Raw genomic sequence first — 27,661 nt, forward strand, 5'->3', positions numbered from 1 at the left:
AGATGCGCCAGCGCCTGTTCATGTAGTGAGGAATTCCCAGTAGGTTGAACATGGGTCAGTGAAATGGTGAGGGCCTAGATTAGTTTTGGTCTAAGTTATTGAGGTATTTGAAACCCAAATTCAGACTTTATCCTTTAAGTAATAGAGAGTCAACACATTTTTGTTTTCAGTGGAAGGGAGATTGCAATGAATTTGCCTCATACATAGGTGAATGGCTGAGATTTTGGAGGCCAAAGAGTAGAAGTCAGAAGGACATCAGTCAAATATAGCATGTTTTGCTGGGTGACCGTTGTCAAGTGGCTTAATTTTTTTACCTAAATTTCCCTGGGCTTTGAAATGGAAGCTGTAGAATATTCTTAGGAAACAAGTGCTACTTATTGATTCCACGAAGATTTGGGGGGAACCCCCTAGATGAAGGGCCTTGTGCTAGGAAATGAACATGGAGATGTGGGGCTGAGGCTTGGGAGTGGAGGAGTGTGAGAATCTTGGCTTTTTTTTTTTTTTTGCGGTACGCGGGCCTCTCACTGTTGTGGCCTCTCCCGCTGCACAGCACAGGCTCCGGACGCACAGGCTCAGCGGCCATGGCTCACGGGCCTAGCCGCTCCGCAGCATGTGGGATCTTCCCGGACCGGGGCACGAACCCGTGTCCCCTGCATCGGCAGGCGGACTCTCAACCACTGCGCCACCAGGGAAGCCCTGAATCTTGGCTTTTTAAAGGCTAAGCCATCATGTCTTAGAACTTCATGACCTTGGAAAAATCTTTTCTGCATTTTGGTCTGTGGTTTCCCCAGCTGCACAGATGGGCCAGGTGATTTCTGAGGTCTTTGTCACTTTAACATTCTAAGTTTTCACCTTTCAGAACTGTTCCCAAGCCTTTTCTTATATTCTCTTTTCAACATCTAATCCCTCAACCTGGGCTTCAGTGTTACCTTTGACCCTCTTACCTATCTGGAAATATTTGCAGTACTGTGCATGCATCATCCCAAGAGACCAGGGTGAAAGGACCTCTTTCTCTGTTTTGCAAAGAGCATTGCTATAAACAGGGAGAGAGAAACCATAAGCCTCCAACAGTGGACTGTATTCCTGAGATCTCAATCTTGTGCCCTCCCCCACAAAAAAACAGAAACTGTTGGGTTAGAACTAAAAGGAACTGAAAATGCTGACTTTACTGGGTAAGCAGGAAGTCAGAGCCAAGGAGGTGGCTTGTGCATTCTTAAACTGAGCCATGTAGAAATTTATATCAGACATGAATATCTGAAAACTGCTGACCACAGGTGCTCATGACAGAACAGGGATCTGAATCATGAGTTGGTGGATAGGACCCTAGACCTAGAGTGGATCTTAGAAAAATCTTTTCATGTCCTTTAACATCTTAGCAGTGGGTTTGTGGCCCACATGGGAGTAAGGTGAGAATGAGTGATAGAATCTTGTTTCAGTGGAAACAGCAAATGACCTTGGAGTCAGAAGACATTTCAATACAACTCAAAACAAGTTGTATATAGCTTTCAACAACTGCAAAGTAGCTCTGGCCTTCCTCAGGAGCTCCCATGTGTGTGGAATCTTGAAAAAAATAATAGTTATGCTAAATTTTATTCCTAACCAGTAAATTTAGTCCTGTGTTATAACCAGATTGTTCCTTTATATATGTGTTGCTCTTTGGGTGAAATTGCCTGGTCTCTCAGATTTCTGCTTCCCTCGCCTGCTCTCCTTCTCCCTTCAAAAATAATATCTGGCAATACTGACCTAGTGGCAAGAAAGGTACACTCGAGTTTTGTGTCCACAAGGTGTTTTCTGGATCCTACTTGATCTTGGCTGTGGGACGGCTAGTGTGGGCTGCTCCTCACACAGAAGGCCACTGAGGTATACCAGCCCTTCTGAGGGTATCTGTCTTCGTCAGCTTGGGCTGCTGTAACAAATATTATAGACTGGGTAGCTTAAACAACAAATATTTTTTCCTCACGGTTCTGGAGGCTAGAAGTCCAAGATCAAGGTGTTAGCTGATTTAGTTTCTGGTGAGGGCCCACTTCCTGGTTCTCAGATGGCTACCAACTCATTGTGTGCTCATGTGGTGGAGAGAGAGATTGTCTCTCTCATGTTTCTTTTTATAAGGGCACTAATAACATTCATGAAGGCTTGATCCTCATGACTTAATTTCTTCCCAAAGAGCCTACCTCAGATATCATCACAGTGGGGATTAGGGCTTCGACATATGAAGTTTGAAGGGGATACAAATATTTATTCCACAGAAGCATATGCTCCTAAAACCTGTTGCTGGTATCCTTGTTCTCCCTCTCTCTTGATCCAGGCCTGGATGTCCTCTCTGGAGGACACAGTTCCATATTCCCTCTTGTATGGTCTGTCTCAGGGAGCCTGCCCCTGCCATGAGGACCTCTCACTAACAAAGCCCCAGCCAGGTTCTTAGTTAACTGGTGAGTCCTTTCGTGGGGAAATATGGGAATTCTTAATTCTTGTTCACAATCCACAAGAACCAAGTTGTTGTTATGGGAGCTGCACAGAGGAAGTTTGTTTCTAAGACTTAAACTGAAAATGGAACTCCCTCTGAACTCTATTTCTCTCCTACTTTTCTAGATATTTCTAAAATATCTCACCTCAAACACACACACCCACACACCTCCAAATTTTAACATTTTCAAGGAGTCAGGATTTGAACCCAGGTCTCTCTGGCTCCAAAACCCATGCTCTCAGCCAGTTTCCTAGATAGAGTAGGCTTATTTGGAAGCATGTGCTGGTATCATTAGATTCATATATTGATAGATAATAAAAGTTCTAATGAACTTTTTATTCCTTCATTGTTTTCTTTTGAGAAATTAGAAAACTGAGATTCCAAAGATGGATGATTCACCCAGTGTCACACAGAACCTACAGGCCTCTGAGTCTTCTTTCTTCCAGGCCTTGGGTAGCTCATACATAGGAAGCTCGCACTGACCTGGGTCCTGGTGCTTTCAGTTTCAGCAATTTGGATTTGAATGTCAGCTCTACTACATACTGATTAAGACATCTTATGAAGTGTTTTAAGCCTCAGCATCTTCATCTGTAGCATGATAAAATATAACATCCTAACTTGGAATTATTAGGATGAAGGGAGATAAACTAAGTAAAATGCCTAGCACAGAGTGGAAACTCAATAAATAGTAATTTCCTTCTTTCCCAATTCCTAAGTGTTACTTCCTGGAACTCTTTTAGCTGTTGGCTTTGAAACTGTGTCTGCTGTGTCTGTTGAGCCCTGCCTGACCCTGCCTGTGAACATTGCCTGACTCCCTGGATCTGAGCCAGCACCAGCTTGGATTTCTGATCCCTGGCCCTGTCATGCCACCTCCAGGACCCCAGGGTGCTTGACCTGACTTCTACCCTGGCATATGTTCTCTTATCCCTCTCCACCAGCTGTCCAGTCTTGCCAGAACATTATGCCTGTTGACCCTTTGCCAGTCAACCTTGATGGCCTTGAGGTCTGTTGTAAACACTGATGCACCACCCAGATTCCCCTTCAAGGAAGACTTACTGCCCTAGCTCCTGGGAATGCTCACTGCAGGCAGTTATCAGCTGTAAACCCCTTCAGCGATTACCTCAGCTACAGAGAGATGCCCAGCCCAAAGTCATGCTTCTGCTTGGGGATTCCACACCCAGAGACTGATTGTGCAGGCCCAACTTGGGACAACTCTGAAAGGCCATTGTAGCTCCAGAGCCTCCCAAAGTTATAACTGAGGCCACCCTTGGGCTTGCATCACAGCTCACTTTTCCCTCCATTTACTCCTCCTTCCATCCTCTCCGTTCTGCAGGTGTTGATCCCAGCAGCACTCCCTAAACATCCTGTGTGCTAATCTCTATTTCCGTTTCTGCTTCATGGGTCCATGAACAAGGTCCCCTCAAATTGCACACGGTTCCCAACACTATCAGTCCTGACCTTGTCCAACAGACCCTGGACTGTTCCTGCTCACACTCTAGAATGACTGTGTGTGTGTGTGTGTGTGTGTGTGTGTGTGTGTGTGTGAGTGAAAGAGACAGGTCTTGCTGCTCTGTTATCAAAAAAGCCAAAAGCACAGGGAAACCTTCACACAACTTTCTACTGCTGGGTTGTGTTTAGTGAAGTCAAAAGTCAGTTGAACTTTAATCTCAAACAACCCCTGTTCTTGCCTGTGCCTTACTTTGACAGGTCCTGGACACTAGGGACACAAGGTTAAATCAGCCTACTTTTGCAGTGAAGGTGTCACAATCTAGGGTGAGAGGCAGGCATTACATAAATAAATTATAGAAAGGAAAGATAAGTGCAATAAAAGAGACACTTCCTGCCCCAGGGAACTCGGATAATATTTTCCTGGCAGAGTTGTTCTGCTGATTCAATGAAGCCACATAGCACAATGTCTAGCACAGGAGAGACAGTTATTGAATCAAATTGTCTTATTTTGCAGGTTAGGAGATTAGTGCCTGAGACATTAAGTGCCTTGCTTAAGGTCTTGTAGGTAGTTAACAATAAAGCTGGGGCTAGAACTCAAGTCTCCAGATTCACACTCCATGACTCTTTGCACTATACACTTTGCCTCAAGAGGGTAAAATGTGTTTGACCCATCTACTGGTATTGTTTTCGGACCTGAACTTTTGGAAAGTTGGCTGCCTCTCTCACAGTTTAGGCACACCATATACATGGTTTGAGGCTGTGCTTTGCAAGTTCCTTTGTTCTTTGTTGAAATGAGCCCAGCAACTGGTGAGTATTTCTGTTTCCACATCCCATTTCCCCCTTGAGCTTAGTGGGTTGGCAAAGAAGCATCAGACCACAGCAGTGACATTTACGTGAAAAGAACCCATTGTGTCCTTTCTAAGGAGTGTCATAAGCTCTAAGCCATACTGCTTTTCCATTGGCCTTCCTCTGGGAGGCTCTCTGGTAGGAGCTTGGCCTGCTGGAGCTGCCCGAGTACTCACACCAGAAATTATATTCCGTAATTAAAATCAATAGCAAAACAGACACACAGCAGAAAGGTCATAGAACACAACAGAAAACCATTGGGTAGCATATTGCCAAGTGTCAAAATAGATTTTTGAACCTTTCTTCAATCTGCAAATGCCTAAAGCCATCCGTGGGAGAGAGGTAGTGTGCCCCAAGCCCCAGCCTCACCTGGGAAGGGTTTAGCTAAAGAGAAGTCTCCCTGCTTAAACCTTTCAAGGTCCAGCTTCTCCAGTCCAGCAGTGCCCCTTTAAAGTCTCTGATCACCCTCCTGTTAGCCAGGTTGGAGTGAACTTCTAGTGCTGGAGGCTGTTCACAGCCTGAAACTTTTACCTTGGTCTGTCCTAACTTCCATTCCTTACATGCATCTTGGAATCCCTGCTTTCTGACCTATTGCTGTGACTATACCACACCTTTTCCCTTTAGTTATGATAATTGGTGTTACTTTTCTGGCAATTTTCTGTCTCAGCTCATATCTATTCTCACATCTCAGGCTGGTACAGCTCTGCCTTAAAGCAGCTCAGCCTTTGAGACCTTTCCCAGTGCTGTCTTGTGTCTTCCTTTTCTAGTTTGACCAGACAGCGAATGCTTAGACATAACTCCACTTCCTCTCTTCCCTATAACTTCCTAAGTGAAATCTTCCTTGTTCAGATGCAGCACATTTATGCTGATCTTCTTTAAGGGCCAGGCATGGAGCGGGCTGGGAGTAATGTATCATGTTTAATTCTTACAGACTATAATCCTATAGCCATGCATTTTACAGAGGATCTTAGAGTGAAGTGACTTGTCATACTGTAGCAGGTCAGTGACGGAGCCAGAATCCAAGCCCACATCTCCTGCCTCCCAGACCCACGCTTGCTCCGCCAAAAGAAAGCTCTTCCTTGCAGAAGCACTTACATAATTCCATTATGGCACATAACATGTTGAATTTTTCAATCAGGTGGAATAATATGTCCGTGGAGTCAGGAGGTCCACAATAGGAATGTGCCTAAGTAACAGGCATGAAAGAGTTTTCTGCAAGTCAGAAAGCAGCAGACCTTGTCAAATAATTGCTAGGAGCCAAGACTTTCTAGTTTTCAAACACTGGACCTTAGGCAAATGCCCATTGGTCTTGCTTTCATAGGTGACATCCAGAGGATCCAGATGCATCAGTGAGTCAGAACTTTGGTTTGTTTTTAAGCTTTTTATTAAAGTTTAATATACAAACATAAAAGTACATATATCATAAATGTACAGCTTGATGAATTTTCCCTTTCTGAACAGTCCTATGTAAACAACACCCAGATCTAGAAACATTACCAGCATCTCAAAAGCCATATGCTCCCCACCCCCAAGGGTAACTACTGTCCTGACTTACACAATTTATTTATCCATTATACTTTTGATGGCATGTGGTGCTTTCTAGCTTTGTGTGTCACAAATGGTATTCTAAGAAAATTATTGTATATATCTTCTGGTGCACATATGTATGTACTTCTGTTGGGTATATAAGAGGGGAAGTGTTCAGTCATTGACTACGCATATTGTATTAGTTTCCTGTTGCTGCTGTAACAAATTACCACAAACTTAGTGGCTCAAAATAACAAAAAGTGTATTCTCTTACAGTTCTGAGGAAGTCCAAAATGAGTCTTATGGGGTTAAAGTCAAGGTGTTGGCAATGCTGTTTCCTCCTGGAGGCTCCAGGGGAAATCTGTTTTCATGACTTTTCCAGCTTCTAGAGCTATATTCAATGTGCTTTTTAGCTCATGACTCCGTCCTCCATCATCAAAGCAGCATAGCATCTTCAGGTCTCTCTTTGCTCCTGTTTTTACCTTGCCCTCTCTCTTATAAGAACTCTTGCGATCACATCAGGCCCATCCAGACCATCCGAGGTCAGCTCCCCATCTCAAGCTCCTCAACTTAATCGTATCTGCAAAGTCCTTTTTGCCATATCATGTAACATTTGCAGGTTCCAGGGATTAGGTTTGGGGCATTCTTGGGGAGGGACCTCATTCAGCATTCTACACATATGTTCTACCTTATAAATACTGCCAGTACTACCAAGTGATACCCCTACGAGCAATGTATGAGAATTTTGGTTGTTCTGCATCCTCATCAACTCTTGGTCTATTCCATTCTTTTCTCTTATTTCCTGTCTAGCTCACAAAACTCCAGAAAGTCAAACGTTCTGTACCCACAACTATGTCCAAGCCCTTTCTCTCTCTAAACAAAGTATCTCCTCCCGTTTCTTTTTTTATTATTATTTAATTAATTAATTTTTTTGGTTGCATTGGGTATTGTTTGCTGTGCATGGGCTTTCTGTAGTTGTGGCAAGCAGGGGCTACTCTTCATTGCGGAGCACGGGCTCTAGGCGTGCGGGCTTCAGTAGTTGTGGCACATGAGCTCAGTAGTTGTGGCTCACAGGCTCTAGAGTGCAGGCTCAATAGTTGTGGCACACGGGCTTGTTGCTCCATGGCATGTGGGATCCTCCCAGACCAGGGATCGAACCCGTGTCCCCTGCATTGGCAGGCAGATTCTTGACCACTGCACCACCAGGGAAGTCCCCCCAATGCTATATCTGTTAAACAAGAACGTTTAAAAAAATGAGCTCTATCTTACAATAAAATGGCATACCTAACGAGGTGATACACATTTTGTCACTAAATGTATTTAAGCAGAAGCTAGATAAACATTTGTAGGAAGGCTGTAGAGGCAAATTCTATATTGAATAGAGGTGCTCTCTTAGAACAAGCCAGAGATTTGAAGTTGAAGGACCTAGGTTTTGGCTTCACTACTTACTGTATAACCATGAGCAAGTTATTTAGCTTGTGTGAACTTCAGTTTCCTTATTTTCACAATGGAAATATTACTAATTTTCATGCATTTGCAGTGATTGTCAAATGCTACCTCCTCCAAGATACCTGGTCACATAACCATTTCTGTAGTATGGGGATATATATTTTTTAAACATAGTTACCTATACTTTTATTATAGCCCTGATCACACTGGACTATAATGGCATATTTATTTATTGCTTCTTGCATGCGTCTTCAAATTCTGTAAAGGCAGGTATTTTATGTGTGTGTTTATTACTGTATTTTCAGTGCTTAGCAGAATAAGTTGCACATGGTAGTGTACAATGAATGAATGAATCTTATTTCTGTTACAGGACTGGTCTGAGAATCTAGTAAGATATTGGCAATAAAAGCTCTTTGTAAATTTCAGAGCACTTTCAAGATGCATTGTTTTGTTCTTGTCATTAGTATCTTGTCAATCCAGGCAGTAAGTGTCTGGGGTAGTAACTGAAGCAGACTGGAGCCTCCTCATCAGGAGGAAGATGCTGGCAGGGGAGTGACATCTGTCCCGTCTGAACTTGTCCTTGAGGAACAGGGGGTGCTCTCTACAGGACACTATTTTTTGCCTCTCTGAAGAGCAGCCCTAATTACTGGTGATAATTAGATGCAATTTAAGGTCCTCAGGGCAATCTGTAGAAGTGCAAATTGCATCTAAGCTCTTCCGGATTTGATGTCCTTTCCCTTGATGTCTCCTCCCATCTCTCTTCCTGTGAAATAAGAGCAAAAGAAGGAAAAGGGGCCTAAAGGGGGCCAAAACTTAATGGTCATCTCTACAAAGGGCCTCTTTTCTGGCTATCCTCTGCCGAGTAAACTTCAAGTGCCGTTCAGGTGACTGCAAGCATTTGGGGGGTCAGAGGAGTGTACGGAGAAGGAGAGTCACTTACTCTTTCATTCCTTTGACAAAAATTTGAGCGTTTTCTCTGTGCCACGTGCTGAGAATACAAAGGTGAGCAGATGTGGGCCCCAATGCCCTTGAGTTGCTCACAGTCTGGTGGGAAAGACAGTTATGGAAATAGACAATTGTAAGGTAGTCTGATGATGCTGCTTGAAAGAGAAACAAAATTGATAATGACAGCTACCATTTATTGCTCAGGTAATAGTCTAGATGCTTTACATCCATTTAATCTAATCTCTGTAATAACTGTAAAATGTAATAATTCCCTTTTTTTTAGATGAGGAAAATGGGGCTCAAGGAACTAACTGGAAAGGTAGAGGCAAGTTTGTTGAGGTTACTGAAGTGAGGGAGACAGTAAGGTTCTCTGTGCTTAGGACAAACAGAATGCTTAGATAAAGAGATGGATCTGTTACTGGCCAAAACTTCAAGGTGAACCTCAGAAAATTAGCCCAACAAATCAGTTCTGAACTTGCCTCCTAAGTCTATTTTTCTCGATTTTCCTGAGTTTCCACCCTTAGAACATTATCCTTTATCTTAAGATTTTGAATCTTCTTGATATACAAAGTTGGTAGGTGAAAAGAACTTGGATTTTGAGTCAGAAGGGACAAAATGATGGCCTCAAACCGAATCATTTAATAGCTGACAACAAGATGTGTGGCTTTCTCAAGCTAGCCAATGACTTGGAAACCCTCTAATCTGATATTGTTTAAGTATTTGTTTAAGAGTTTAGGGAAGAGTCTTAGTGCTGCATGGGGGAAGAGGACAGAAGGAAGACCCCTACTTACAGGACATAGCTTCTGTTCTTATCTGGAGAATTTCAGCATTGACTTCAAATTTGCAAACCCTCTCAGCAAAATGAAAATCTGAAGCTAAGGACTTACCTTACCTCTCTAACCTATTAGTAAAAATCTGTTGTAGTGCAGGCACGGGAGTCTTCTCTCCTACACACATCTCTACCCCAACATCTTGTCAAGGTCTTATTTCCCACCACACAGCAGACAGTTCTGTTACATGCAGTGGTTACCATCATCTCATTATACTTTCAGTTATGCTGAATGGATCTTAGAGATGAGCATGACTGGCAGCTGCCCCTATGTCCTTCCCCTAATCAAAATCTGGTTTGAATTTTACCTTGTTTCTTACCTTCTAAAATTGGAATAATGATAATACCTATCTGGCTTCTCAATCCAACCTCATTTGCTGCCAACTTCCCTGGGGAAAGACTGTGCCAGCCATGTGGGTCCAATGGAAAAGGTCATTATCCTTCCTGGATTGAAGTTTCAGGTTTCCTATCTCCAGCTCCTCTGCCCCTGCCTTGGTTTTAGATGCAGCAGAATTGGGGAATGGTTTCTCTTCTATTGGAGGCATAAAAAAAAACTTCGATTATCTTTCCCTTTTCTGTGCTAAGACTTAAAGAGGTACATTTGTAGGATGGGGGTCTAGTGGTTTGGTCCTGGGGAATAAAGAATGATAGGACAGGGCCCATAGGAGAGAAAGCAAAGGACTCCTTGCTTAGGGCTGGTTTCAGGCTCTGGGTGTGAGAGGTGAAGGCAAAGAGGTCCTTAAGTGAGAAGGGAGGCAAGGATATCAGAAAGAAGCCCTAGTCAAGAACAAAAGCTAACAGATAATACCTCCTATTTCCTGAACATCTTCAAGATGCCAAGCACTGTCATAAAATCCTTGCATATTTTATTTACCGCAATCCTCAAACAACCCTATGAGTTACATATTGTTTCACCCATTTTGTAGACAAAGAAACATAGGCTCAGAGACTTCAAGACACCACAAAATCACAGCTAGTACACTGTAGAGCTGGGACTTTACTCCAGGTCCCTCTAACTCAAAGGGCTATGTCCTTTTCTCATGACATTCTCTTTCTATTCCTCTGGGATTAGTCACTCCACATTAAAATGATTTAAAATTATTGACTGTATCTTGAAATTTTCTAAAGCGCAATCCGTTTTGTTGTTTTAAATGAGTTGTTTGTTTTACATTCCCTTGAGTTTTGGGGTAGTATGTAGTTGATGAATGAATTAAATAATTGATTAAACCCATTTTTCTATTAACATTATAATAGCACTTCCAATAATATGAAAATATTAATGTGTCTCAGAAGTTTCCTTTCACATTATAATGGCTATATTAAAATTTCAAATATAACAATGAGATTCTAATTGTTTTGCAGAAACAATTAAAAAAGGCTATATATAAATGCTCTGAAAGAACTATGGGATGTTCATGAAGTACCAAAGAGGAATTTTCAGGGAAGTTGATATGAAAAAAGCACATTATTTTCATTAAATTGGGCTTTAATTGCAAAATCACGGTCGTTTAAGGAGAATCTTTTGTTTTGAGCATTATAGTGAACAGAACAAGAGTTGGCAGGTTAAAGCATACAATGTGACAATTTAGACAATGAAGTGTAATCCAAATTCAGGTTTATTTAAAGGCTTGCATGACCTTCTTCATGGGGGTATGCTGCATATATCCCATTTGTCCCACCTGCTCCTCTCTTTACCCTTTTGCTCTATCTTCCACCTCGCCCCCAGGCTGACCTGTATGGATCACATCAAGAGACTCCCTTGACATATGGTTTCTGTTTCTGTGCAGCCAATCAGGGCTACCACCAAAAGATGAGAGAGTGGGAGAAACTGTAATGTGGTATTTATTTCTCCAGTATGTGAGGGGGACATACTAGCTGGCTGTGTCCCTTGACTGAAGTTGTAGTTGCTGTAAAGTGGTCCTCTCAACACAGCACCTCCACTTCCAGGGTCTGGTAACCACTCCCTCTCCCTCTCCTTTCCATTTCCTGCCTCTAGGTGGTATCTCAACTCTGGCTACAGTACTATCCGCACTGGGTTTTCTTACCCTCTGTTTCCACCTTTGAAAATAGTCCTGCTTTAACCTGTTTATGTATTAGCTAGTTTGAATATGCCACCTAATTCCTTGCTGGGGCCCTAAGTATTAACCTCCGTGTGGTGTTTTGTTTACTTGCTCATCTTCGTTTTGGTTTTGCTTTTTTCACAAAAGCATGAAATTGTCTCAGTTCAAGGACTAAGTTTTAGGCAAGTCCCATCATCTCTCTAGACTTTAATTATATCATCTCTAAGTTGGGTATAATGATGCCTACATCTCAGGTTGTTATGAGGATTAAATAGAGAAAGTTGAGTAAAGTATTTAGCACAATTATTGGCATATAGTAGATGCTCTGAAAATACTGGCTTCCTTTTCTTTCCTTTTTTAAGTTGCTTAACACTTGTATTTGTCAAAGGAGAATATATGATTTTGGGGAATTGATGGAGCAGGCAACACTTCAGTAAATGTGACAGTGACCTTTTAGGCACTGGAGATGTTTAAGCCCAGCCTGGGTGCCACTTGGCAGGAACGCTAAATCTGAGAACTAAAATGAAAGGGCAATCCGATGAATGGAGATTTCATCCCCTCCTCCACCGTGCAAGACCCAACTCCACCATTTTTAAAGAAGGAAACAATTAGCTGGGTAGGATTCTCTAATAATGCCCACACTGCAAGGGATAGGATTTCAAAGTGAGCCTGTTCCTTGGTCTACTCACCCATCCTCACCTGGACTCTCTGCCATCCCTTGAATAGGACTTTAAAAGTGGCATGCTAAATAAAATAAACCAGATAGAGGAAGACAAATACTGTATGATATCACTTGTGAAATCCTAAAAAAAAAAAAAAAAAAGTTGAACTCATAGAAACAGATTCAAAAAGTGGTTGCCAGGGGCTAGGGTTGGGGGAAATAGGGAAGAGTTGGTAAAAGAGTACAAACTTTCAATTATAAGATGAATAGGGTCTGAGGATCTAATGAATAATATGTTGACTCTACTTGATAATACTGTATTGTATAATTGCAGTTTGTTACGAGAATAGAACTTAAGTGTTCTCACCAGAAAAAAAAAAATGTACATATGTGAGGTGATGAATGTGTTAGTTAACTCAATAGTAGGAATCCTTTTACAGTGTATATGTATATCAAATCATCATGTTGTACACTTTAAATATACTGTAATTTTGTCAATTATACCTCAGTAAAGCTGGAAAAAAAGTAGCCTTGCAGTCTTGAGTCTGGCTGGCTCAAAACATATCTCACTCATGTACCACACACTCTTTGTATCCGTATCTATTTTCTCTTTTCTTTTATGAAAACCTTGGTTTATTTATTTATTTATTTATTTATTTTTACATCTTTATTGGAGTATAATTGCTTTACAATGGTGTGTTAACTAACTGCTTTATTAACAAAGTGAATCAGTTATACATATACTTATGTTCCCATATCTCTCCCCTCTTGCATCTCCCTCCCTCCCACCCTCCCTGTCCCACCCCTCCAGGCGGTCACAAAGCACCGAGCTGATCTCCCTGCATCTATTTTCATTTAATAAATTTTTTGCACTAAATATGTGTTTGACTCTGGAGAAACAGCATTCAGTCAGTAGATATTTGCTGATCACTTACTGTGTGCTAGATTCTGTTCTAGGTCCTGGGGATACAACTTGAACAAAACGAAGTCTTTTTACTCATGAAACTTTCATTCTACAGGGTGAGGCACACAATAAAACAATATATACTATGATATCAGCTACTGGTAAGTGACATGAAGAAAAGGAAAACAGTAAGAAGAAATAGGGAGTTATAGAAGGAGGGTTATTTTAGATACTGTGGGACATCTGGGCAAAACTCTGAATGAAATAAGGGAGTGAACCATCTGAAGATGGCTCTAGAGGAGGGCAGTCCAGGCAAAGGGAACAGCATGGAGTTGAGGCCCAGAGGTGAGAACAAGCAAGAAGGCCAGTGTAACTGAGTATAGTGAGCAAGTGGTAAGAATGAGATCTGAGAAATAGCCAGGAGTCGGATCAGATGTAGAACTGAGTAGGCTATGGTGAAGACTTTGGATCTTGCCCTAAATTTTTAATGGGGAGGCACTAGAAGCCTTTGAACAAGGGAAGTGATATGACTCTAATTCATAGTTTAAAACATCACTTGGCTGCTGGCTAGAGAATAGACTAAAGGGACCAGTGAAGGGAAAGAGCAAGAGTGAATGCAGGGAGGTGAGCAGGGAGGTTGTTGTAGTCCAGGAGAAAGGTGAGGAGGGCCGCAGGCAGGGAAGCTGCTGCAGTGGCCCAGTGGAAAGGAAATGGTGGTTTGAGGGAGACTAATAGCGAGGCAACTGCAGTGGTCCAGGGGAGAGCCGGTGGGGCTTGGGTACTAGAGGTGAAATGCTGAAAAGTGATTGGATTCAGGACATATCACTCACATAGGGTCAAAAGAACATGCTTGTGGATATAATGTGAGATGTTAGAGAAAGAGTGCAGCCAAGGATACAGGCTAGGTGTTTGGCCTCAATGACTGGTTAGTACAATCGAAGGAAGAAAATCAGGAATTCAATTTCAGACATGTTAGATTTGAGATGCCCGCTAAATATCCAAGTAAAGATGTCTAGAAGGTAATTAAATATATGTCTGGAACTCAGGGGAAAGGTAGGGCATGAGATAAATATTCAAGAGTTAGCAGTATCTAACTGGATTTTAAAGCTCCAGGATTGGATCAGAGTGTAGAACAAGGGCAGAATGCATGCTGGCCCTGGGAGCGTGCAGGCCCTGCTTCTCTCCTCTGCTATTCTGTGAGGTCCTGGTGAGACAGGGCCATCTGGATATGGGTTACCTCCTCAGGCTTAGAGTTATATACATCAGGATTCTGATTCTAGCTCCACCACTAGTCAGCCATGTGGCCTTGGGGAAACTTAACCTCTTCAAACCTGTTTTCTCATTTTTGAAAGGGACATGTTAATAATAATGAATGGAATGTAACAGGGCCTGATACATAACAAGCCCCTAATAAATGTTAACTGTTAATTTCTAGAGGATCATACTTATTAATGTTAGGAACCCAGTGCTTTCCCCCTTCCTCCTCTCCTCTTCTTTCCTCTTCTTGGTGCAAAATGATTGCTTTTTCAGCTCTTATAATATCTCATTTGATGCAGAGAACAAATCTATTTTTACATCTATGTACTGTTTATTTACATAGATTATGTCTTCATTGTATTTAATATCTTAAAGTCTTCTTTTTGAAGGAAAAAAATGACCTGGACAGACAGTGCTTGGTCAAAGAATGAGTGATTTTTAACTCATTATTTAGTAAGAAGCCGTCATTTATGTGCTTGGCTAAATTTTACCCTTGTTTCTCAAATCTACTTGGGAGAACTCAACACAGTTTTAGTCTGTAGACGGGTTTATACGGTAACTATGATTTCAAAGACTGTTCATTTGAAGTACAGTTCATTTGAAGTACAGTTTTGTAAATAGAATTGGATTTCAAATGAGAATTTATATGCAGAAACCTCACATAGAATCTATTATATGGAGTGCTCTTGATATACCTTTGATGATTTGAATCAGACACGTTAGGGAGGATCAGTGAGGTGATGGTGATGGTGCTATGCGCTCAAAAATCAAAGATTTTTATGGTGGGGAAAAATCTTTTTGTAGTCACTTATGGATTCATAGTCAGTTTTTAAGCACTGCCTGCGTAAGAGGTGCTGGGTGTACCAAGACAATAAGGAAAGCTCACTATTCTCAAGTAGTTTCTATCTAGGAGAGGGAGCAAGCACAAACACACACACACACACACACACACACACACACACACTCACACACTCAAACGTGAGTTCACTGAACTGTGTAGATGTTATGGTAAAAATCTCTTCAGGGAATAAAGAACAGTAGAATCCTACACTTAATTAATTAAAAACTAAGGCCCACCTATGAGTATAATTGGGAGTATTCCCTCTAGCTTGAAGTCTCTCTGTAATTGCTTCCAGCCAAGGAGAGCACTGACAGACAGCATAAAGTGATGGTGTTTGTTGACCAAGAGAAGAGAGATGCTTGTCAGTGACTCTGAGTGAGGGAAATGCTTGTTTCCTGGTATTGTCTGGAATGGCAACAATGAGGACCTGGAACACTGTGGGAAGCTTTAAAATATTTAGACTGTGCCAACCTACAGTTGAGGTATTTGTGTACTTAACTTGATAGAGAGATGAATTATACATTGGAGTCTTTTCCTATTGTTTCATCTACGTGTGTTGACAAACGTCCCATCATTCTCTAGGAAGCACATGCCATGGGGATTACTGTAATGTTCTGCAGACAATTTACTTGTAGGGTTTTTGTCCCATATGCTGCTTTCTCTCCATAACAGCTGCCTTTTTATTTATTAAAACACAATCACTGAACAGGGAACTTTTCCAGACACCCTTTTCTCAAAGTGGCATTTTTGAGTGCAGACTGAATGCACTCCCTAGTGAATGTATAGTTACTCCCAAGATGTTGTCTCTTTGAAGTGTAAGAAAGTCCTTGGCCAGCTCAACACAGTAGCCAACAATTTCAGTTAAAATTCAATTGTAATTAAAAGAGAAAACATATTGTCTTAATTAAAATCAAAAGCTGAAAACTCTACAATTTTATGCCAACTGTCAGTGCATTAGATTAGATCCTATATATTTTTTCATGAATAATGTTGGCCCTATCCACATGTTCTTCCTTGACCATCTATCCAGGCACACAGATTTGTCTATTTCTTAATTTTCAAAAGAGCATATCATATCCTCCATTTAGTTGACTGTAAGAGTATAAGATTATGCTTTTAACTACCTGAGTAGACTATTTGTATTCCAAGAATTTGACACAAAGTGGAACCTCAAATTCTTTGCTGACTTATTCTAAATAAAAGCCTAGTTGCAAGAAACAGCATTAATGGAAGTCTGCTTGAAGATATACAGTTCATTAGTTCTTCTGTCCTTGGACCACACTAGATAACCTGAGAGCTGCATTGCTGGACTGCATTACCTTTGTGCTTCTTAGAGTTGCTTTTGTAGAATTGCCCTTTGACATATTGCCTTTGGCCTGCATTGAGGGACTCCATAAAAATAATATTATGAATTTTCTCAGTGAATTTACTCTACAGATGGTAAGAAAAAATTTCTGAAAGCATGAGAAAAATTTGTCAGATTTCATTACCAGGAAAAATTATAAGTAGTTGGCTTATTTTTGCCCCAAGCAGCTAGATTATTTTTTATTTTATTAACTGTTAAGAACATATGACTTTTCATAATTCCTTCTTTGCTTTGGCTACTAGGAAACTCAAATTTAAAACCTACTTCTAATGAGTACACATAACTTTATGGTATGCATCTGTTTGTGATAACTTCACTTCAAACTTTGTTTCATTTTCCTCCCCATGATATCTTGTCTTCATTTCCTGTTTTGTTTATTATTTGTATTTCTCTTATGTACATTTCTATAAGTCACCTCAAATTTATTTTGGACCTAGAACTGCAAGCACACTCATACACAGACACAGACACACAATGACATTTTTTGTCATCATGAGGTCAAAGGTCCAGGAAATTAACTGACTTGGTCCCTTTTTTCATGTGTTTGATATAAAGCAAATAGATTTTTTCCCTGATATTTCTAGATTTTTATTGTAAAAGATATATTGGCTCAGTTTGTTTTGGTTTTTGGTTTTTCATTGCTTTTTTTTTTTTTTCATCAAAAGTGAGTGTGCACTGAGTTTAAGTAGAGAGAGAATCTCTGGCTACCTTAGGACAAGATTTGAGACCCACTATTAGGTTTGATTTGCTCTCTCCCCACAATTTGTCCTAGAAGACATTCCTTTTCCTAGAATGATACTCGTGTATAATCACACATATGTAGAAGATCCGTCAAATGGCAAGGTTCTGAGGTAGTTTGAGGGAGATTGTAGTCCAGTTACCCCTCTCTATTGAATTATTAAATATTGGTTTTGGGAGTCAGGTAGATTGGGTTCAAAATCTAGTTCTTCTATTCAGGAGCAGTAAAACATTGACATATTACTAAACTCCTCTCTCTCTCTCAAATGCTTTATCTTTAAAAAGGGGATAATAATTCTTATATCCCAAGATTACTGTGAAGTTTGAACAAGGTAATGGGCTTAGCATGGGCCTAACACACAGAAAATGCTCATTAACTGGTGGATATTATTACTATAATGACCACTACTACTAGTCTTATCCACCTTTATATCTATTCCCTGCCATTGCTGGGTGTCCTGCATACCCATACAAGGTGTTTATCACCATTGGGTTCATCTATTCAATTCAGTTATTGTGCCAGAAACTTCTAGATGTTGAAAACGTAAATATAGACATAGAGTGTCTACCATCAAGGATCTTATACCCTAGTGGAGGGAAACAAAATGTCAGATAGTGATAAATGCCATGAAGAAAATAAAACAAGGGAATGAAAGAGAGTGACTGTAGTTAGGGGTCTAATTTAAATTAAGTGGTCAGGAAAAACTCCTTGTGGGGTGACATCTGGAAGATATCTGAAAAATGAGAAGGAGTTGAGAGAAGAGCATTCAAGAGAGAGGAGGAGAGGAAGCAGCAAATAAAAAGGCCTTGGGATAGGAATGAACTTGATGTATTTGAAGAATAGAAAGAAAGCATGTCGGCAGAACAGAGGAAAGAAAGCAGTGCAAGATAAAATTGGTGGAGGTCACATCATAGTTATGAGTTTAGCCATTTTTTTTTTCATCTGCATGGGAAAGCATAGAAGTTTTTAAGCAGGTATATGAAACGATCTGATATTAACTTTCAAAACCTGTTCCCTTAAACAGTATGCAAAATCCATCTTCCCATGCTTTTTGCTCTGCTGAGAAATTCCTTCATCTTTCCTTTATTCCTTGGTGAGCTCTTAACCACCCATCCATCAAGGCCCAGCTCAAAATGGTCTAAATGACCTCCCATGTCACATATGATTTCTCTGTGCCCCCATTACATGTGCACACATCTCTATCACAGAACTCAGAACACTTCTTATCATGGTTAGGATGCCTGTATCTCTTGCAAGACTGAATTTCTCAGGGCATGAGGACAAGACTGTGTCTTATTAATCTTTAAATTTCCCATACTTAGAAAAATGCTCCCACAGAGAAGATGCTGAATGTGTGCTTGAGTTTTGCATTATCCATATAGAGCTGCTTTGACTGACTCAGGTAACTGAGAATTAACCAAGTATTTTTGCTTTTTGTGTTTTTGGCTGTGCCGCTTGGCTTATTTCCCCAACCAGGGATTGAACCTGGGCCTACGACATTGAAAGCACCGCATCCTAACCACTGGACCTCCAGGGAAGTCCCTTAACCAAGTTTTTTAATTGGAGGTAGCCAGGTGGGGCATACTAACCTCATAGGCAGGGCTTCAGTTCTCTTTTCTGTAGCCTGCATCTGTGGGCTGCTTGGCATTCAGAAGCACTTTTGATCAGCTGAGGCTGTGCTCCTCCCAGCGACATGGACACTGATACAGCTATATTCTGACTGATTTACAGGTAAATAGAGATGCAGTTTTCCACCAAAACTAATCCAGAAAGAGCAAAGTTGCCACCCCTTTCACCCTTATCCTCCCAAATACATATTTACAATGCTGGGAATCTATCTTCAGCAAGCTGGAAGCCTTGAGCTGGACTGCAACTCATTTTTGAGAAATACCACCCTCTGTAAGGTCTCAGCCCAGAAGGACAAGAACCATTGCTGAATTCATTTTCCAAGTCATTCCTGCCTCTAGGACTGATGCAAACCATGCTGTCTAATAAATCTTCCATTAAGACCTCTCTCCTTTCATTTGCCTCTTGATCCCATCACCTTTGTCTTCACTCCACAGGATTTATTTTCTTCTCATCTTTTTTCCCTTATTGCAATAATTTGTCAGTTTGCAGAACACTTTCTTAGGCTTATGCTTCAAAATGGAAGACCAGCTTGGGGAGAAAGGTGTAGTCTCCCTGATCTCTCTTCTCTCACAGCCCTCCTCTTTCCACACTTAACACCACTTTCCAACACCTTCCCCAAATTTCAGACCTACCTCAAGATTCCCTCTAGAACTCTCCCAGAAAGGATTAGGCCAGTTGTGAGAGCTTTTGATAGGAAGCTGGTTGCTTTTCAATAGTCCTACCTGGAAAAAGAACCTACCTGTTTCTTCTGTTTTAGCCAACATTTCTCCAAAGTCCACTATGTCATCTCTGGTAACGTTACCTGGATCTTCTCGCTCCCTTGGTGCCATCACAGGCAAAGCAGAGGATGCAGATGTAAAGCAGGAAAGGTCGTTTGGAGAAAGTGGAGCAAATATCTAATGCATTTGACTGATGATATTCCTTAGTCTTGTATTCAAACCCCACCCTATTCCGTACAATTGAATTCAAGCTCCTCTTCAGACTCCTCACCAATGATTCCCACATAAAACCTATGCTTTAGCTTCATGGTGTAGTTACCTTGAATACATGTCATGCATTCTCATCTCTTGTCCTTTTCATATACACTCCCTCTGTCTGGGAAATCTTTTCTCCCATTTGAATTCCTCTTCAGGAATCCTTCTGTGATTACCTCACCTGTCTCTCCTATGAAGGTCCCCATTACTTAGTAAGGTAGTGTTCTGTTTAAGTGTTAGCTGTGGAGTTGAAGCCCGGACTAACTGCCACTGACTAGCTGTGTGATCTTAAATGACATCTTATGTGGACACTGTACATCTCCCCCACTGCACACTTCTTATTCAATCCAAGAAGCAGCTGAATGTCTGAGCTACCCCTACAAAGAGGTGAAACAGGCAGATGCTTACATAGTATGATTTGAGGCTATCATGTGATATGAAAATTTTCCTTTACTGGCCTTTGATTAAAGCTTTGAAGATATCTTATAAAATTTCATTATAAAGAAATTCTTAGAATCATAACCTCATAGACTTTAGAATCCTTGAATGTCAATTCTGTGAAGATCCTTTAAGCCTCAGTTAGTTTAATCTTGTTTTGTTTTGTTTTTAAGCTTCTTGTTTTATAGTTTGATAAATTGCTTTTCTGAGAGGTAAATAAGTTGGCAAAGACCATATATGTAATTCAAAATTTCTTTATCAACATTATTCATCAACAACATAATTTTAATTATCTAGAAGGCAAATATGTCTTATGTTGGTGTTGTTTTTTTGTCTCAATTAAATTGATTATGTATAAGATAGTTTCTTTAGTTACTAAGAGTAGAAATGTATTCTTTTTAACTTAGACAAAAGGAAATGCATTTGAAGGATATTAGGGACCTACAGAATCAATGGGAAGTGGAGAGAGACCTGGACTTGAGGGTGAACAAGAAGTGAAGAGCTTTAGCACCAGGGAGAGGAAACCACAAAAAAAGTGGCCTTTGAGTGGAGCAGTCTGGTCGGGAAATGAAGGATCACCAAGTCTTTCATTATTTTCTCTGTCTTCAAGGTACAGATTCCATAGAAGTCAGATCTGATTAGCCTAGACAGGGGTATGTGCTTTGGCATGGGATGGCAAGGCCTTTTTCCCTGTGACTCCAACAGACTGTACAAATGAAGAAGGAGTCATTTAAGTATAGGAAATAGTTTGCTATACTTTGCTTCCTTTTGTTAGGAAGAGGAAATATATGCCAAGCAGCCAATATTTACTGATGCCAACTACAGTAAGAATCCTTCATTCAAAGAGAGTGAGGCAGATAATACCAATAGCTCCCAACTGTAAAGCTCTGGTGTATGTCAGGGACATTACATGTATTTTCTTATTAGATCCTTTGAACAAATCTGAAAGAAAAATAATATCATTCCCATTTTAAAAATCAGAAAACTGAAGGTAAAAGAGAATAAATCAACCGCTTGCCAAAACCTGGATTCAAAACCAGAACTAAAATCTATGTTCTCCCTGTTGCTCCAAGCCTTCATGCATGTGAAGAGGCTAATGCAATTCCTGGCACCTAGTAGGTTCTCTGTCCTGGAGGAGCAGGAGCCTCAGGGAGACATTACTGGCACTTGCTTCCCCCCAGAAATCCACTGGTCTTCACTTTATTTAGATGTTACCTCATCAGAAAGGCCTTCCATGACCACCTGGTGTAACTAACATCACCCCCTTCCATTACTTTCTATTCCCTTATCCTTATGTTGCCTTTTTTTTCTTCATAGCACTTATAACCTCCTGACAAATATGTATATAAATAATATCTAAATATATATATTAATATACCATATATATATATTTTTCTCTCTCATAAAAACAGGGACTTTGTTTTATATAGTAATTTATCCTCAGCATTGAGAACTGTGCTTGATAAATCATTGTTTGATCAATGAACAAAACACATATAACTGGAAGAGCGGTTCTCAGCTTTGCCTCTAACCTCCAGTGTGGCTTTGCCCAATCACTGATGTCTCTAGACTTCAGTTATAAAATGAAAGGCCCAAACCCACCCACTCCCACTTGCCTTGTTTCTTGCCATCTGAATTCTGTTTATCTGTTTGTTTGGTTTTTGCATATTGTGCCTCTCTGCTAGCTTTCTTCTGCAGAAAGCACTTTTGAAGAACTAAAAATTGTTAGAAAGACACTGGACTAGATGATCCCAAAAGTCCCATCTCTCTATGAAAGTGTATAGTTGTGTCAGTATAAAGAGTTAATAGATCTCCCAGATAGATTACAAAGAAAATCTTTGAAAAGACAATTATGTATTTCTTATTGGAAGAAAATAAAATGTTCCTCATCTCCTATACTTCTGGTTCCCAAATTTCAGGAAGCTGATAGATGACTTGTGAAGTTCATTTACTCATTTCAGTTACCAAAAGCTCTTTATTGAGTCCACTTTATTATTTTAATTAACATAATAACCCTGAAAAGTGGGAGGTTGTGAAATACAGGAATTTAGAGCTTCTAAGATTAATAAGTCCACTGAGGTATGAAAGCTCTTTCACATAAATTTTTAACTGTGAAGATCCACTGTGTAGAAAGGAATCTGTACCATTCACCGACAGATGATGGGTACTGAGAAGTGGACTTAAACACTGGCTTCCATGTGATGAAGACCAAAGTGTCAGAGCTGACTCCTATGAATCAGCATTTCAACCAGTTATGTCAGGAGCTCCTTTTAAAATGTAGCTCAAATTATTTAATTACTCTCAATATCTCTACCCTACGTGGCTTCTCACACAAAACTCTTACTAAGGGCTGCAAGCCCCTATAAAATGGTCTCCTCTCTCCCTTTCTACCAATCACCTCCTCACTTATTCCTGTTCAATCATACTGACCTTCCTGCAGTTCCTAGAGATACACCAAGCTTGGACCTTCGTGCTTGTTGTTCCCTCTGGGCCACTATTTTCTTGGGGATATGTATAATATAATATAATATTGAATAAATACTGAATATAATATTGAATATAAGATAATATAATAATCCATATACATGTGGATTATTTCCTCACATCATCCAGTTTCTACTAAATGGTTGTCTCTGTGACCACCCTAATTAAAATTGCCCCCTCCATTACCCTCTCTCCCCTTACCTTGCTTTATTTGTATTCATTACACTTATCATTACTTTACACTGTATTATGTAATACATTGATTTATTTGTTTGTTTATCTCTCCTTCTCACAACTTAAAAGTTCCATGAAAGCATGGAATTGCTTTTTTACCTCTGCTTCCCCAACATCTAGAAGAGTGACAACATGAGAAGCTCTCAGCAATATTCATTGAGTCAAAAAGGAAGGAAAGGGTGACAGGAAGGACGACATCAAGGTTGTTTCTGAGGTATCTGACTTGTACAATTGGACAGATGGGGATGGTGGAGCTACTTACTGAGTTGGGAGGGCCAGGTTTAGGGGAGGTCAGGAGATTCATTACATTCAGGTTGAAATTGAGGTAATTTCGAGACATTCAAGAGGAGCAATTAGGTTGGCAGATGGATAAGATGAGCACATAATTTATCATCATCCCAACTGAAAGTGAACAGGGAAACTAAAAATAAAATTTTATATATTTTTGAAATATTTCATGTATTGACCACCAATTGTTTTCTTTGTTGGATTTACAAAACAATTATTTTAAAAATCAAAGTTCATTCTAAAAGTAAAATTAATATACATCCATGTACATTAAAGCAAAATTTTTTTAAAACTTACATTTATTTTCTTAAAATAGCACTGTTATTTTTGGCATACATTTACACACTTTAATCAGTTTTTTAGTTACATGTGTATCTAATACTATGTCATTGGTATTTTTATGAAAAATATTTTTTCTAATATGGTTTTATTATTTTTAGTTTTTGATGTCATTGCCTTCAAGTCTTCTTTAGAATTGAATTTTTATGGTTAACAAGTTTGAAATTCTTGACACATTCAATTGATTCTCCTTTATAGATCATAATATTCTTAAATAAAAGGCATTATCTCTCTAGGTACTGAGGTACCTGGTAGAGTTCAGCAGATTCTCCCAAACTGAGGACATTCTCAGTTACAAGCTTTTTAGTATTGAAATATATGAACGTTTCAGTCCAAATATATTCATAGTTACTATCTTGTTTACTCCTTTCCAAGAAATTTTCTTAGATAATTTTGTTTTATAAAACAACTTTTGTCAAAGTGCTTTTCCTTGATTCTTTTAAATTTTCACCAAATGCAGGTGCTACAGAATTGTAGCCCTTCTCAATTTCATTCCACTCTGGTACAATATATAAATATCTAATTAAAAATAGGAGCTTCATCAAAAAAATTATCCTCCTAAACTGAGGTTTCCCAAAGTATGATCATTGAATTTCAGAATTAAGTCTTGTATTTCAATTGTGCTTTCATCATTTAATTTGTGCAATTCCTCCCTTGCTTTTGGAGAGATAAATGTCATGTTTTCCTATTTGAAAGCTTTGTTTTCAGTAATTGCAATTTGATAAAAGCTTTAAGAATTAAAATACTTTGGTGCTTCATTTGTTGAATACTTGATTAAAGATTTCCAATTGATTTTGAACAAAATGCAACCAAAATTCTGTCCTCTTTTAAAGATCTCATTAACAAAATTTAGGGGTCTCATTAACAGCAAAAACAAAAAGCAAACATAAAAACAGCAAAATCAACGTTGATTAACAAAGTGGCTTATTAAAAAACTCAAAATCTCTAAGATCCCACTGATGGCAGACAGTAAAGAAAAGAAACATGGTCTGCCTTCCTGAAGCTTAATAAAAATTTTGTTTGTGTGTGGTTTAGCATTAGCGTCATAAAAAATTGTATAGTTTACTTATTTTGTGTAAATTTTTAGAACTGTGGTTTCTGTTTTGAGGGTAGAAAATAGAAGCTTGGTTTGGATGCAATTTTGATTTTTATGGACACCTCCAACCAACTCAAAATAAATTTCTACTCCATAGGTTTGTTGATTTAACAAGTACATTGCTTTTACCAAAATTTGTGTTCATATTATCATAACAAAAAAACAAGTAATTTTATCTTTCATGTTGAACTTTATTTTACTGAATTAACAGTATCATTCCCACTAAGACAGTATTTAGCCTTCAACAGAATGAATTTCCAAAAGCTTTACTTTGATTCCATGAATTGGGTGAAAATAACTGAATTACATTGAAATTAAGTTAAATTATTTTCTATTTGAAACACCTGATGACACTGATATCACATTACTGATTTTAGTTCTTATGCTAACAGAGAAAAGGCATTAACAGCTACCACTTTATATACCAGAAAACTTGGAATTAAAACTGATTGAAATGATTTTAGAAGAACAGTCATGCACTTTAAATAAAAGTGATAGCACACATCACTTGGAAGTATGGCTTTTCATTTAAAGTACATTGCTCTAAAATAATTTCAATCATTTTTGTTCTATGGTTCTGCTTTTATATATGTAAATTATAGTCTTTGGACATAAGTTTTCTTAAAATAACTGTTAAACCAAATAGATGCTGGTGTTTCTTCAGCAGCATTGTGTCTTCTGGTTTTAATGTGGCCATGTTATCAGTACACCCCCTACAGTGGATCATAAATACTTACAAACATTTTACGCATGTGTCATGTTTATCACTGAATTTCATGAGGAATGAAAAGTTAGTACTCAACTTTCCTAAAATATGCACTTTTGTATTTTTGAGCTCATTGCTGGTGAAATGTTTATTGCACAAATTGTTTAGGAGTAACCAAAAAACAAAATAAATAATTTTAGATTTGCACCATATGATAAATATGCTTAGAGCAGACTATTCTCTATAAGCCGGACTGGTCAGTCTCTATTTCCCAAACATATTTCACATTTGCCTAACCTATAATTTTCCATATTTCTGATTGATCCCACCAACTAGTGACCTTGAGGCTCCATTCATCTGGCAGGTTGCTGCACGGGCCACGGCATGATTGTCTAGCATAGCCAGTTACCAGTAGTGAAAACACCTTTGAATATATCTCCCACCGCCATTTGGGAACTGGAGGAGTTAACTGCCTTCCTGTATCTTGACAGACACACTTAATTTTATTAGAGAGCACATCTCCTTGAAAGAGAGGTATTGGTTACATTGGGTATGGGAAGGATCTGGAACAGAAAACAGGGTTATCACTGTTTTCTTTCCTAACTCTGTGTTTAAATGGTTCCTCATCCCTTGTCACCTTTTCTTTGGTCCCCTATCCTACCTGCTTTGTCCATTTCATACCCTAAGCACACTTAGTATGAGCTTGGAATGCATTATTCTGAATCAAGAGAGTGTGATGCCAATTATCCGTCATACAGAGCAGTTACCATTGTGAGCACCTGTTATGTGTCGGGGACCAATCTCATCTCTAATTGTCAAAACAGATCTGTGAGCTAGATATTGGTTTCATTTTATAGATGTGGAAATCCAGGCTCAGGGCTACATGACTGATAAGTCATGGAAGTAGATTAGAGTCCAGGCCCATGTTCTTTCTACTGTACAATGACTACAATTGTAAAAGGCATCAAAAGCTGGAATTGAACACAGCTCTGTCTATTCGTTCTAACCCAGCTCTGCCTGACTTATTTATTCATTCATTCAAGAATAGTTATTGAGTGCTGTTGTATAATAGGCTCTGTGCAGGAGAGCTCTAAGGAGATTCCAGTCTAGTGACTTCATATCCAGAACCCTTATTATTATTCCACCTATGATGGAGCAACAAAATAACTTGGATACAAAACTTGAGCGCAAACCTGAACAAGTTGCAGGTACAGCTGGCCACCCCATCCCAAAGCACCCAGCATTCTGATACTGCCTCATACCCCATCTTATATCCCAACAAACGATAGTTTTGAAAACATAGTCATTTTCACCTACGAGTCGTAACAACCCTAAGAGGGATTCAGGACACATTTTAGTAACCACTTTTTACACAGAGGCACCAAGAAAGGTAGAGTCCTGCCCAAGGACTGCAGCTTAGACTAGCACCCAACTCCTAGCTCTTTGTCCAGTGTCCTCTGCTTGCCTCCTCTCAGGAATCTGGATTGGAGAAGATAGAGTACATGACTTAGAGTCTCTCTTTGCCTGAGGAGCCTGTCCTTGGAGTTTCTGACTGCATTAGCATTCTGCCCGCAGCCACATGTAGGTAGGAATATTGTTGCTGTCCATGACCATGGGGAATAATCAGTCTCAGCTATTCCCCGGCTCTAAACTAGCCAAAGTAATTGGGTTTAATTTTAATTTTTTTAATGGCTTGGAATTAATAGAAGCAGCTGCTGACACAGTGTGTGGGTGTCCTTCTCCAGAAGGCACAGACAAAAAAAAAAAAATCCTACACATAAAATAAACTCTGAAAAATAAACAACAGAGTGTGTAGGACAAAAAGGTTAATTCAAGAATCAAAAACTCGGCTGGCAATATGTAGCTCCGTCTCTCTCCTCCCACCACTAGTGCCCATCAACCCCTGATAAGATGGTAATCTGATTAGACACTGGGTGTATAAATGTGTTGCCTGTAGCTGAGCACTCCCTCACTCTCTGTTTCTCCCCCTCCCTGTGACTCACCAAGAGATTAGCTGTGACAAAGTGCGGAGAAAGATAAGAATAGATATGCTGGTGACAGGAGCACTATTATAATTATTTGGGGGAAGATAGAATTGGAATTAGGAGCAGGTCCTCTTCGCCTAGGGAGGGTAGA

The 27,661-nt window shown here is 39.7% G+C and overlaps 1 protein-coding gene across 1 annotated transcript in view; it reads left to right on the forward strand.

Moving 5' to 3' along the window:
- The window catches only part of AGBL4 (AGBL carboxypeptidase 4), a 1,394,453-nt gene that overhangs the window by 817,462 nt on the left and 549,330 nt on the right, over positions 1–27,661 (forward strand). The window lies entirely within an intron of this gene.

This window comes from Orcinus orca, chromosome 1 (assembly GCF_937001465.1).
Source record: "Orcinus orca chromosome 1, mOrcOrc1.1, whole genome shotgun sequence".
Lineage (NCBI taxonomy): Eukaryota > Metazoa > Chordata > Mammalia > Artiodactyla > Delphinidae > Orcinus > Orcinus orca.